The 15,033-nt window shown below is 38.4% G+C and overlaps 1 protein-coding gene across 10 annotated transcripts in view; it reads right to left on the bottom strand.

The window, feature by feature from the left end:
* Tanc2 (tetratricopeptide repeat, ankyrin repeat and coiled-coil containing 2) overlaps nucleotides 1–15,033 on the bottom strand; it is a 332,046-nt gene that overhangs the window by 244,701 nt on the left and 72,312 nt on the right. The gene's annotated exons all lie outside the window — the stretch shown is intronic.

Genomic DNA, 15,033 nt, shown 5'->3' with positions numbered 1-15,033 from the left:
AAAAAAAAAAACAGGTGATTAAAAAAATCAGGGGCTGGAGAGATGCTCAGTGGCTAAGAACAACACTGACTGCTCTTCCAGAAGTCCAGAGTTCAATCCCAGCACCCACATGGTGGCTCACAGCCATCTGTAATGAGATCTGGCGCCCTCTTCTGGCCAGCAGATATACATGCAGACAGAATACTGTATACATAATAAATAAATTTTTTTAAAAAAATCAATAAACATGCAAGTGATTCAATAAGAGATAAAAGCAGACAAATTCTGAAGATATTTTACCCATGATTTTTTAAATTATATGGAAATATCCATTATCTGCATTTTCATTTTTCAAGAAACAAGAATATACCTCTTAACTACAATTTTTAAAAAGCTACAAATTTACATTCATAAATAATTCCATTTGTTATACAGAAACAAAATAACCCTTCGCAAATAAAGCACAAAAATGAAATTAATAGATTAAGAATTCCATAAAGCATAAGTAATTAAAACAAAACAAAACAAACAGTCTAAAATCTAGGCTTCGTGGCACATGTCTATACTCCTAGGACTCAAGAGGCTAGAGCAGAGGGGATGTAGAGAGATTCAATTGCTTCAGGTCAACCTAGATAACATAGAATACCAGGTCAGCCTGAGTTAAATACCAACCAAACAAACAAACAAATCAGCCTAAATAAAGCTAAAGCTTTAACATAGTGGCCTGAACTTACAAACACTTCAATCAAATTTAAAATATACTTAAGATTCAGCAGCTTGCTTTATTTTATGCAACCACTTATTTCTAAATGAACAGGAATAAGAAGTAACAACTATTAGCAGGTTTAAAAAAGCATTACTCTTTTTTTTTCCCCCATATATGCTCTAGGGATAAAATTCAGGTCCTTGTGCTTGTAAGACAAACATTTTACTGACTGACTGAGCTATCTCCCCAGCCGTGCTTTAACCTACTATTCTCAGCTAAATAAGGTTAAAATAATCAAGGCTGGGTTGAAAATGCTCTTCTCAGCTACTCTGTCCTTTCATGAGTGTTTTCCTAGCTTAAGTCTTTCTGCTGAGCTTTTAGCCCCACAAAACTGATGTTGTCCCTTACATCTCTACCTGGAGGGTTGCCAGGCATCTGAAACACTACACAGTCAGGACCACACCCTGGAGCTCTCCCCACATTTCTTCATGTACCTGTTTGACCAAGTGCTACCACCAGCTAGCTATAGCTATGTAGACCAGAACTGAGTCACCATGGCCTTTCCTTCTGTCTCACCCTTCTGAATATGCACTCTCTCCTTGCTTTTACCCCACCACCTTTGTCTGAACCATCACTGGTCTCTTAGGTTATTATAGACACTTCCTTACTGATCTATCTGCCATGTGACCTGCACCTGGTGAAATGTTCCCAAAATGATTTCTTTAGTTGAACTTCTTGTTCTCTACTTTCCATCCAAACTGAAATGTTTAACATGTGTGCATCTCTGCCTCTTATTTTAAGATTGCAGTAACTGGGCATGGTGGTGCCTGCCTTTAATCACAGCATTCAGCAGACAGAGAGAGGCAGGAGGTTTTCTGAGTTTGAGGCCAGCCTGATCTACAAACAGAGTTTCAGGAAAGCAGGGCTATACAGAGAGACCTTGTCTCAAAAAAAGAAAGAAAGAAAGAAAGAAAGAAAAGAAGGAAGGAAGGAAACAACAAAAAAAAAACAAAAACAAAAACAAAAACAAAACAAAGAACCTGAAAACCAAACACAAGATTAATGTTGCTTATCCTGACCACAAGACTCTCTCCATCCAGCTTTATGCATATCATGCTCTGCAGCCCCTTGGTTTTCTTTAGATCTTTCTTCATGGGTCGTACATCTGTAATCTTAAAAAGCATTACTCTTGTTCTGTCATCTAATCTACTTCCTTCTGTCTTGAGAGCTTGTCTTTTTAAATACATGGCCTGTTTTTTAATTTTTTATAGAAATAAAGTTTTTGAGAGTATATTTACCCTATGTAAGACTTAATAGTGATTAACCAGGCAGTGGTAGCCACGCCTTTAATCCCAGCACTCAGGAGGCAGAGGAAGGTGGATCTCTGTGAATTCCAGACCAGCCTGGTCTACAGAGAGCTCCAGGACAGGCTCCAAGCTACACAGAGAAACCTTGTCTTGTAAAACAAAACAAAAAATACTTAACAGTAATTAAATTCATATATATCAAGCATATTTATCAATTTCTGTTCTTCTGCAAGAGGGCTTACCTAGTAGGTACCATGAGGATCAACATCAATTGATTGATTTCATAAATACAGTAATTGTAAATACAGAAAATAACTGGCAGAAAACATTCATATCTTAGTCTATTATGAACTTGGCAACTTAATATAGCATTCTGCTTTTAGTAAGATTTTTAAAAATAATTCAGCAAATCAAAAGATACTTCAATAGAAACCTATATTTTTTCAGTTTGCAAATATTTTAAAAATAAAAACAATTTCAAATATTTCAAAAATAAAAACAATTTCAAATATTTCTTTGGTTTCTCTCTTATTACATAAGTTATACCTGAAATACCTGATAGATGTACTAAGAAAACAAAATGCTACTTGAAATACAAGATTAAGAATCTTTCCTTTAAAATTTTAAAGCAAAAAGGTCCCTATACATTATTATTCCAGAATGAGTTATCTGCCTTGGTTGAAATTCAAATTCAAATTCTTCACAGTTCTGGGAGCTGCTATACAGGTAGCAAATGGATGAAAGTCAACAATGGTTCTCCTAGCTTTAGACTTACTGCGCTACAATATTAATTTGCTAGGCAAAAGGTGCTTACCACTGCAATAATGGCAGTCACCAGCCCATTTCTGACTGGAACTGGACCTGAGACCCACTCTGAAGGAGGGAGTCCATGTGTTGATGTGGTCAAAGGGAGTTCACGTGCTGCTGTGGTCAAATGCCCATGGCTGGGTAAGGTCTAGGCACTGGGGAAATTTACAGCTATATGTTCATAGACTAATGCTGTCCTCAGCCCAATCAAAGGAATTTCTTTTTACAGCAAACAGCATTTAAAGCAGATCAAGGAACTAAAAACAAGTGATTGTTGCATGCTCAGTATTGAATGGGCACCCATCCAAGGGCCAGGGAACATAAAGAAAGGGCAGAAAACATGTAGAAGCCAAACAACAGAGAAGAGGGCCATGAAATACTCTCTTAAGGGTGTGACAGCAAAGGCACTCATAAACTCCTAACAGTTGGTGCTGCCTGTATATATGGCTGCACAGGACTGAGACAGGAAAAAAATGTCAGCCATAGATAGGGGAGAGGCACATGGGTGTGGTGGTATTGTGTTCCCCAAAATATTGTGCACCCTAATAAACGTATCTGGGGTCAGAGACAGAACAGCCACTAGATACAGAGGTCAGAAAATGGTGGCACTCACACCTTTACTCCCAGCACTTGGGAGGGAGAGCTAGGCGGATCTCTATGTATTCAAGGATATAGCCAAGCATGGTGACTCATGCCTTTAATCCCAGGGAGTGATGGAAGAAAGCAAAAAGGTATATAAGGCGTGAGGACCAGGAACTAAGTTAGTTAAGCATTTGGCTGGTTACGCTTTCAGGCTTTTGAGCAGTTCAGCTGAGATGCATTGGGATGAGAACTTCCAGAGGCTTCCAGTCTGAGGAAACAGGATCAGTTGAGGAACTGGCGAGGTAAGGTAGCTGTGGCTTGTTCTGCTTCTCTGATCTTCCAGCATTCACCCCAATACCTAGCTCTGAGTTTGATTTTATTAATAAGACTCTTTAAGATTCCTGCTACACATGGGTTCCCACCTTACTCAGGATGCTAAAAACAGTCAAGAGCTGCTGGATGAGAGGAAGGCACTGTCTTCCATCATATTGCCCTTGATTAGTTATTCATGCTCCAGAGCAACAGCCTCATACCCATGTCCCATATGAATGACCCTGGTTAAATCAGGTCACAAAGCAAAATGAAAACAAAACAAAAAATAAAAGTGGGATGGAGGCTTGGTGGGAAGAAGGTGAGGTATTGATGGGGGTCGGGGAGAAAATAAGAGAGAGTGAAGAGATGAGAATGTTACATTCGTATAGTATGAATTGTCAAAGAATAAATTAATTTAAAAACTAAAGAGAATCTTGTAAAAATCTCATTATTTTTAAGAAAATGTACATGTTTATATCCTTTTAATTCTATGTTATCTATGTTAAAGAAAAACAATTTTACAGATTCTTTTTATAAGGCTTGATATTCTATTTATTGTTGATTTTTGAGACAGGATTTCTCTGTATAGTCCTGGCTGCCCTGGAACTCATTTTGTAGACCAAGCTGTCCTGGAACTCAGATATCTGCCTGTCTCTGAGTGCTGAGATTAAAGGCTGTGCCACCACACCTGGCAAGGCTTGATATTTTAACTGACCAACTCAAGTTAGAATCTGTTGTTGTTTTTAACCCTCTAGGAATTCTTCCACCTCAGATGTTCATGAATTAATATCTAATATGCCCAAAATTCTTACAGATTTCTGTTTAACTTGTATTTCTCTTATTAATAGTAAAACTAGGGCTGGGATGATGGCCAAGTGGGTAAGGCACTTGTTACATTTGAACAGGACCTGAATCCCCTGAACCCATATAAAAGCCTGGTACATGCCTATTAACTGTAGCTCTGATTTGGGCAGAGGCATGCTAATTCTGAGGGCTCAGTCACCAGGCAGCCTAGCTAAAACAGTGAGCTTCCAGTTGAACTGAACACCCTGTTGCAAAAAAGTAAGGTGGAAAAGCAATTAAGGAAGAAGTCTTAATGTTTGGCTTCCTCACAGGCACAGATGAGTGCTCACAGGTATGTTATGTGTGCGCATATACAGGCATCTGTGTACTCTCTTCTAAAAGTTAACAACCTAAAAAAGTAAATGAATTTATTAAAAAACTAGTGAAGTTGAAAGTATTTCACTGGTTATTTGGTGGTTGTGTAATCTGGTTTACATCCTATTTTTGACACTTTGTGTAGGGGAGGCAGGGAGGTAGGATACTGGTATTATTAAGCCGTAGGATACTGGTATTATTATTAAGCTCAGGCAGCCAGGACCTTGTGCATGCTCAGAGAAACACTATCCGCTGAGTGACATCCCCAGCCCATTGCCACATCCTCTAATCTTTGTAATCATTGCAACTGCTATTTCATTTTCTCAGACTGAGTTCTAGACCTTTGTTTTTAGTTTTTAGTAGACTGATTAATCAATAGTGACTTGATATGAATTTCTTTACATTTTTCTGTTTAAGGTTCAGTGAATTTCTTTTGAATATTCAGCCATTGTTTAATATTGTTTTTTCATCACATTTCTATTTCTCTTCTTCTTGAACTCCAATGGCACAAATGTTAACCTTTTGTTTCTGTCTTGCACATCTCTGAGGCTCCCATTTGTTTGTTTGTTTTTAAGATTTTGATATTTTGGGGGCTTAGATTTTGATACTTTGTATTTTGATACAGTTTCAAGGCCATAGATTCTGCTATTGAGCCTACCAATGAGTATACTTTTTCTTTGGTTACTACATTTTAGTTCTAAAATTCCTATTCAATTCCTTTTTACGTATTTATTTTCTTATTAAAATTTTTGTCTATTCATTTTAGGAAGGTTCATATAACTGCTGTTGAAACATTTTTTATAGCAGACATCTTTGTCTAGTATTTTCACTGACTCTGCCTGGTATCAACATCCCTCATCTTTTCCCTTACAAACTGGCATTTCTTAGTTCTCTTTACATCACCTTTATATATAATTTGTTAATCTTTGTGTATAATTTTAGATTATATCTGAACTTAAATTATGATCCTTCAAGTCTTATTTAATCAATTGGGAAATGTCAGCTCCATTTCTGAAAGCTTTTATTCACAGTTCTAGTCTCATCTATCTTACCTATATGCCACCCAGCAGTTGGTCTGTATTCTGGTCAGTGATCTCTTAGAGCAATACTGAAAAGTTTCTGGAATGATAATTTCGGTCAGATCCATACTGTAAAGCTCAGATGTGAACCATGGTGTTCATACCTTTCTGAGCTTCTTTTCCTGAGATAGCTTTCTCTACAATCTTTTTTTTTTAATTTTTATTTATTTGTTTGTTTGTTTGTTTATTTATTTTTGGTGTGTTTTTTTTTTTTTTTTTTTTTTTTTGGAGACAGGGTTTCTCTGTATAGCTTTGCACCTTTCCTGGAACTCACTTTGGAGACCAGGCTGGCCTCGAACTCACAGAGATCCGCCTGCCTCTGCCTCCTGAGTGCTGGGGCTAAAGGCGTGCACCACCACCTCTTGTGCCTCTACAATCTTTTCAGTATTTTCCAGATTCCTGGCCACCCTGGAAAATGAGTTGTAGTAACACAGAGCTCCACAAACAGAGTAGGTTCTCCTCTCGGAATTTTGTCTTATGTGAATTCCCATTGTCGTTAACAAGGTGGGAGAATAGGACAACAAGAGGAGAGATGTGGGAGATTAGAGAGGACTTCTACATGACCTGTTTCAGTGAGTACTCTTCCCTCAAATCAGAACTAGACAGCTCCTATTAAAGATGTCTGTCTGTACCCTGGTTTTGTTTAGCTGCGCTAAGCTCTAACTAGCAGATATCAGATGAAAAGAAAATTCTAAACTCATGAATGGTTCCAATTTCCCCCCAAATCTTCCCATTGTTCCTTCCTTTTCAGTCCTCAGAGAGTTATTTATTCCATGCACTGTGTCCAGGATAGCTGCACTCACAACGGGAAAGACAAGTTAAACTGGGGTGACCCCCATCTCATGTGGATCTGGATCTTGCCTCGACTTCCTATTATGATATTGTCAATCTTTTTATTGTGTGTTCCAAACACAAGCTCCTTGTTTATGGCAGGGCAGGAATTTGTCTACCTGTCGCTATCATCTCTTCCTATTTATCAAATTTCCAGACCATATTAACAGACCCATTCAATATAGACTTAAGCTTTAGGAACACTTTAGCAGACGCAAGATGTGGATTATAGCATGAAACACAGGCACACACACACACATGCAGTCACACATAGTAGTTTCCAGCATCAATATCAAGTGCCTCACAATAGACTTTAACTCCAGCTCCAGGGGATCTAATACCTTCTGACCTCCACAGGCAACTACACTAAATTTTTTTAAATGCAAGAGAGGAAATGAGACTAGAAAATCTTAAGGAATAAGTTATGGTATTTTTAACATCACACACACACACACACACACACACACACACACACACACACACACACACACACCCCAAAGCATGAAGCTACTTAGCGTTAGAAAAAACGATCATGAAATTCCTCCTTACAAATACATAAATTTTAGGTAATCAAAGGAGTTGTTAATCAGTATACTAAGTGAAATCTAGTAATAATCTACAAATAGTAGATTGATACAGTATCTTCAATACTAAAAAACACTATTAAAAAACACTATTTCTATTCCCATTATTTTATAGAGGAAAATATTAAGAAAAAACTCACTGCACAAGATAGTTTTTAAACTGAGGGATATGTAAATACTAAAACAGTCTTAGAAAAATAGGAATATTTAGTGATTTCCTATGATGGCAATCAAGTTATAGAAAGACAATGACTGGGATGGAGCAATAGCTCAGCAGTTAAGAGCATTGGCTGCACTTCCAGAGGACCAGGTTCAATCCCTACACAATAGCTACTTCACAATGGCTTGCTACATCTGTAACTCCAGTCCCAGGGGTAACAACATCTTTTATTGAAGAATGGCACAAACCAAGTTCCTCCTCTTCTACCGACTTTCAGGATAACTATCAAGAAGAACCAGTGCTCCTTCCTCCATATTACAGCACAGTGCACACACCTGTAAAGTACACTACTGCAATAAAGTCAGAGCAACTATTCTTATCTGTATGACATCATTGTCATACAGTATATTAGTGATTAATGACTGCAGGATAGATTGGACTATAAGATATTAAAATCAAGCCTCTGAAAGCCCTTTCATCTTGATATTTTATATTTGACACGCAGTTTGCACTTTTTAAATTGCTGAATTATTTTTATAGGCCAGCTCTCGAATTAACACATTCATATAATAAAGGCAAGCTCAAGAGAAAACAACAAGTGGTACTGATATGGTTTAGAACACAGTTTAAGGAGTCCAGTGTTTTCCTGCTCGGACTACTTCTACAAAAAGAAAACATGTTGTCAACATTAATCTCACCTGTATTTCACTAAGAATTTTCCTATGGAATCCCAGACCCACCTACATCTAGGTCGGTCGGTCAGTCATTCATTCATTCATTCATTCATTCATTCATTCATTTGTGCTGTTATGCTGTTAAAAGTTTGAACCCAGGACCTAAGCATGTACTCTTATCACTAAACTACACCCTAAGCCCTTAAGTTAGTTCTTAGAAACATTTTTCTGCAGTATCTTTCCTCTAAAGAAAAAAGACATATTCTACACCAAATAAAACAAATTAACATAATACACCTTTGTTATAGCTAATTCTTTTTATAAATGTATATTTTCAAAGCTTGCCTGAATATAAAGATGTCAAGGAGGCCAGGCAGGGGTGGCACATGCCTTTAATCCCAGCACTCAGTAGGCAGAGCCGGGTGGATCTCTGTGAGTTCAAGGCCAGCCTGGTCTACAGAGTGAGTTCTAGGACAGGCACCAAAACTAAACAGAGAAACCCTGTCTTGAAAAGCCAGGAAAAAAAAATAAGGTGTCAAGATTTTTATATAGCCAGTTTCAAAGCTCTAATGTTTTGAAAAGATTTTAAGTAACTTTCTTGTAATGAGTTGGTTGTTAACCTATAATTGCCTGAAGCATCCAGCATATTCCAAAACAATTTGATCTATAGCACAAGAAAAGTTCTATTAAACTCAGAAGGTTTTGACTCTGAAGCTGGAGATAAGCATCAATGATGATGACTAATGTGGTGATATATTGTATCCCCCAACATATTGTGTACCCTAATAAACTTATCTGGAGATCAGAATACAGAGCCAGCCACCAGATTAGACCCAGAGGCCAGACAGTGGTGGTACACACCTTTAATCCTAGCACTCAGGAGGCAGAGATCTATCTGGATCTCTGTGAGTTCAATGCCACATTGGGGACAGTGACAGGCAGTGGTGGCACACACCTTTAATCCTAGCACTTGAGATCTCATGCCTTTGCTTGGGAAGCAAGTATGCCTTTAATCTCAGGAAGTGTCATGGCTGCGTGGAGAACAGTATATAAGGCGTGAGGAGACAGGAACTAGGCAGGAGTTCAAATAAGACCCTCAGGGGTGAGGACTCAGAGGCTTTCAGTCTGAGGATTCTTGGAAACAGGACCAGCTGAGGAGTTGGTGAGGTGAGGTTAGCCGTGACTTGTTCTGTTTCTCTGATCTTTCAGCTTTCACCCCAATATCTGGCTCTGGTTTTTTTGTTTGTTTGTTTATAAGACCTTTTAAGATTTGTGTTACAGACTAATAATACAAAAACAGAACAGACTTGCTAATTGTAAATGAAGCAACCACAACAATAATGTCAATATTTTAAAAGTAGATGACTGCTTTCAAGGCACACAATGAATATGTAAAATGCCAGGCCTAACACCAAACTAAGTAAGCAGAGTAAAGAAAGACAGATATATATGGAGAGAGAGAGAGAGAGCATGCGCGAGAGAGAGTTAGTTAGTTAGTTTATAGAAAAGTTGCTAAGACAGCACAAGGGAATCCCATAAACCACACACCCAGTTCCCCGTATAACCATTTGTTACAACTAATGAATCAACAGGATATGTTACTATACCTAAGGTCTATATTTTGTTTAGATCCCCTTAGTTTTTAAACTAATATCTTTTGTATGTGTTCTAGAATACCCCTTTACATTTAGACATTACGTCTCTATAGGATTCTCAGACTGACAGTTTTCTTAGACTTTATGGTGCTCTTTATAGTACTGAGGAATACTAATCATAAGAATTTCCCTCAGTTGGAGTTTTCTGATGTCTTCCTCATTACTACCATGAGGTTATACATTTTTGGAAGAGGCTACATGTTATGTCCCAAAGAAACCCAGGACAAAAAGCTAACTTTGACACGAAAAATGGCCAATTAGTATATCAAAGTAGACACTGGCTACTAAGTTCTCCCAGCACAGCAAGTCACTGTTACAGTGTCCTGGCTCCTCTTAGCACCTCTCAAGCCCTGCCTAAACCTTTCCAAGCCCTAAGCTGTGCTCCCCTTCCTCCAACTTTTCTTTTCCTATATAACCCAGCCATTTTGGCCACACATACTCTGCCCTGCTCTTGGTTCCTTGTTGTGGGATAGTTGTACACTGTGTGAAGATGTGTCATTGTGATTGGTCTAATAAAGAGCTGAATGGCTAATAGGTAGGCAGGAGAGAACAGGCAAGACTTCCGGGCAGAGAGATGAATTTACAAGAAAGATGGGAGGAAGTTGGAGTACAGAATGGAAGAGAGGTTTTAAAAAAAAGATAAAACCACATGTTAGAACATAGATTAATAGAAACTGGTTAATCTGAGTTATAAGAGCCTGTTGGGAACAAGCCTAAGCTAAAGGCCAAGCACTCATAGTAAAGTCTCAGTGTTGTTATTGGGGAGCTGGTGTTCCCAAAAGAAAGCCCGACAAGAAAGACTAACTACAGCTCCCTTTCTCCACTCTCTCCTCTTCCTCTTTTGGCTTCCCTCCCACCCCTTCTCTCTTCTCATGGCCCAGTTCAGTCTGCTGATCATGTCTTGTCTCCTACTTTCTCTCCCTGCTCTAACTCTTTCAGATGCCTCTGGCTGTGCTCTCCCTCATATCTACAATAAAAACCTTCTCCTCAATCCAGGAGCAGTTGTGTCCTTTTTATTCACCACAGAGGTAAATACTTATTCTCATCACATCCTTTGAGAGTGTGTGCTACTAAGAACATGGAACTAAATAGTGTACATACATAAATATACTCCACAGAGTGAACAAAAAGTAAAGCTTCAGCTTTTTAGACTGTACCAACATAAACAAAAATAGTTGTTACCTATATGACCCATACTATGTGTCAGGCATTATGTTAAGTGGTCTACATATGTACATTATTCAATTTTCAGCAAAAGCCTATGAAATATACATGAATTTTCCCTTTAACAGATTACTAATGTATTTTTAAGTACAAAATCCAGAACTAACACTAGTTCTGCATATTGTCTCTCCTACATAGATTCAAATCTATTATTCTACTAGGGAACTTATATTCCTCTGTTTACAAACTGGAAAGGCCTGTCTAGGTGTTAGAAATAAGTTCAGGGTCTCAGCAAAAAAGACCACCACTCCAGTTAAAATGTCTCAACAAGGCAAAACTTCCTGTCTTTCACAGAAGGCTGTGTTGATACTCACCAAAGCAGAAGAACAAGCACAGAGGGACGAAGTTCATTTGATTTTTATTCTAATGTAGAATAAAATGTCTCTTCCACAGTGGCTGGAGTCCAACTTCACAGTCTTTTGTAATTGGTTAGTTTTAAAACAATGGTACAAAGGAAATGAAGGAAAGCAGGGAGGTGTTAGCACTTAAGTTCTAAGAATTCAGCATAGTCTCTGCATAAACAAAAGTTTTACCAGGTAGAAGGAATTAAAATATTTGCATAAGGTGGGGTGATGTAAAGATTTGAGGTCCTTGTTGTAAACAAGTATTTTATAGTGTTTGATAGAAAAGACTAGTATTTAATGTTCATTACAAATAAAAACGAGTCATTTCAAATCTCAACTTGGATATCTCAATTATTCTTTTACCTCATAATGTCCAAACATGAAATTCTCTCCTTCTGCTCACTCCCTCAAACCTAACTCTATCAGAGTTCTCCATTTCAATGAATTCAAAACTGAAATCTTGATGAACAACTTGATTTGATTAAAAAGCATCTATGATTAGTAAAACATATCTCTGAAAGCAGAAGTGTGGATGTTTCCAAAATTAGCTATAGGGTGAGAGAGCTACCTTAAATATGGGTGTCTCCATCCCATAGGCTGAAAGGATGAAAAAAAGGGAGGGAGGGAGGGAGGGAGGGAGGAAGTTAGTCAAGCCACTAATGTAGGTTTCCTGGCTGCCATGTCGTGAACTGCTCTGCTCTACCATGCTATGCCAGACTTGACACATCTAAATCAGCAGTTCTCAACCCGTGGGTAGATGACCTTTTCACAGGGGTCACATACCATATATCTGCATATCCGATATTATGATCCATAACAGTCACAAAATTACAGTTAACAAGGACCAATGAAAATAATTTTATGGTTGGGGGTCACCACGATGAGGAACTGTATTAAACGATCACAGCATTAGGAAGGTTGAGAACCACTTGCCTAAAGTAAACAAAATAATCTTTCTACCCTGAAGTTGTTTCTTTCAGATATTTTGCTAAAATGTTGAAAAGCTTGATACACTCACCAACATTGTCCTATCATCCACCCATCCTCACCACTGCCACCACCTGCCTTGCACTATTTTAGTTTTTTAAACACATTTTTACTAATTCTTTGAAAGTTTCATACAATGATCATATTTACTCTAATACCTCCCCCTAACTCTTCCCAGACCTACCCTCACCTCCCTACAACACTTTTTTTAAATAACTCACTGCGTCCATTTTGTGAGGTTGCCCATTAGAGTGTGGTCAACCTACCAAGGACCACACCCTTAAAGAAAACTGACTCTCCCTCCACCAGAAGTTATCAACTGCTTTGAGCTCCTCAGGTAGGGGTGGTAGTAGGTTCATGAATACAAAGTTGTCAGCCTTGATATTGTGAGGGAATCACAGCTGCTGTGAGCTCCCAAGTGCAATGGTCCTGTGTGTCCCTCCCACCCCCAACCTCTGGTTCTTACAATCTTTCTGTCACCTCTTCCATGATGACCCCTAAGCCTTGGTTAGTGTGTGAGAGAAGTGATACAGATTCCCACTTGTGGACAAGCACACTACCGACACTTAATTCTCAGCAATTTAACCAACTATGAATTTCTGTGTTAACCACCATTCACTGCACAAAGAAACTTTCCTGATGAGATCTGAAAGCTGTACTAGTCTGTAGGTCTAGAGATAATGAATATAGAAAGCAGTTTGATATTGTGTCCATTTAGCAGAATAAAAGTAATAAGTTCATCCCTGGGACCTGTGTTCACCATAGGTTCTTGGTGAGATTTATAGTGCTGGACATGTGTTTCTTCCTGTGGAAAAGGTCTTAAATACATCAGAAAGCAGCTCTGTTAATCTAATAACATTTGTGCCACTACTGAACTATGAGCATATCTTGCCATACCAGTTCTTATTGTAGGTCACAGTTGGGTTAAGACTGTTTATTTTTTCTCTCAGCTGACTCTATTACACCTTCCAGTACTATGCAAGTTAGCCAGCAGAGGGGAAGCTTCCTGATCAGTACCAACTTGATTTCTCCATCCTGTGACCAAAGAGTATGATGTTCTCAGCAAAAGATTCTTACCATCAAGTTCTGGTAGGCAGCCAAGGGCAATGACATAGCCTGTATTGTTTTAGGAGCCTCCAAGACATTTCTGACCAATAGCTTAAGGGGAGGTATCCCACAACTGGCTCTGAACTTCTTATTTACCATCTATCCATATGTTCCAATCTCCAACCTGCATCTGTCCCTTATTCATTTTTTCTAAACATACATCTAAACACAGATTCTAGCTGAATAATTAATTGGAATGCAAACTGAACAGCCACATCATTTAACACTTAAAATGCTTGACAGATCTCCCATCAGAAAAGGTATAAATTCTTTTTTTTTTTTTTAACCAGAGCTGAGGACTGAACCCAGGGCCTTACACTTGCTAGGCAAGTGCTCTACTGCAAAGCTAAACCCCCAACCCCAAGGCATAAATTCTTAACAGAGCTCAGTTTCATTTATAATCAGTGTCTTTTGTTTTCCTAACATTAGCTTTCTTTCAGTTTCTGATCTCTCTCTCTCTCTCCCTTCAAATGTCTATACAGACACCAGAGAAATAACTCATACCTATAGAATCAGGATAGAATATTTTTCATTCCAAATTCATATTTAATAATGTAGAACTCTCAAAGACAATAAGAAATGTTTTATCTTATTATGTCACTGATAGACTATAACACAAATTATTAAATGGTCTTATTAATAAAAACAAACAAACAAACAAACAAACAAACCCAGCGCCAGATACTGGGGTGAAAGCTGAAAGATCAGCAAAACAAAACAAGCCACAGTCAACCTCACCTCACCAGCTCCTCAGCCGATCCTGTTTCCACGAATCCTTAGACTGAAAGCCTTAGAGTCCTCACCACTGAGGGTCTCAGCTGAACTGCTGCTCTTTAGTCCTTGTTTCCTCACACCTTATATACCTTTCTCCACCCTGTAGCCACTTCCTGGGATTAAAAGCGTGTGTGCTTCCCAGTACTGGGATTAAAGGTGTGTACCACCACTGCCTGGCTCTCTTTCCAGTGTGGCCTTGAACTCACAGAGATCCAGAGTGATAGAATTAAGGGTGTGTGCCATCACTGGCCTCTATGTCTAATCTAGTGGCTGGCCTTGTCCTCTGATCCCCAGAAAGTCTTATTGGGGTGCACAATACATCACCACAGATAGACAGAAAACTAAACCTTCCCCTCCCCACTCCAACCACAAGACACAACTTTTAAATATATTAACATTCACTGCCAAGACCAAAGTAGTAAGTTAAAAGATCATCAATTATATAAATATGACTCAAAGTTGTTCTTTCAAATAAACTATACCAAAAAATGTTTTGGTTTTCATTGACTCTACATATGCACACACTTGAAGGGGGTGGTGGTGTCCTCATGTACCTCAGGCTGGCTTCTAATTTGACTACGTAACATAGCTAAAGAAGATCCTGAACTTCGAACATTCTTGCCTTTATCTTTTGAGTGCTAGGATTACAGGTGCATGGTAGTTCCCCAGGTTTATGTGATGACTGAGACTAAATTCAGTGCTTTATACATTTGAGACAAGCATTCTAGGCTATACCTACAGTTCATATATATATATATATTTT

Source organism: Onychomys torridus, chromosome 8 (genome assembly GCF_903995425.1).
Source record: "Onychomys torridus chromosome 8, mOncTor1.1, whole genome shotgun sequence".
Taxonomy (NCBI): Eukaryota; Metazoa; Chordata; class Mammalia; order Rodentia; family Cricetidae; genus Onychomys; species Onychomys torridus.
This window is presented reverse-complemented; position numbering and strand designations above follow the sequence as displayed.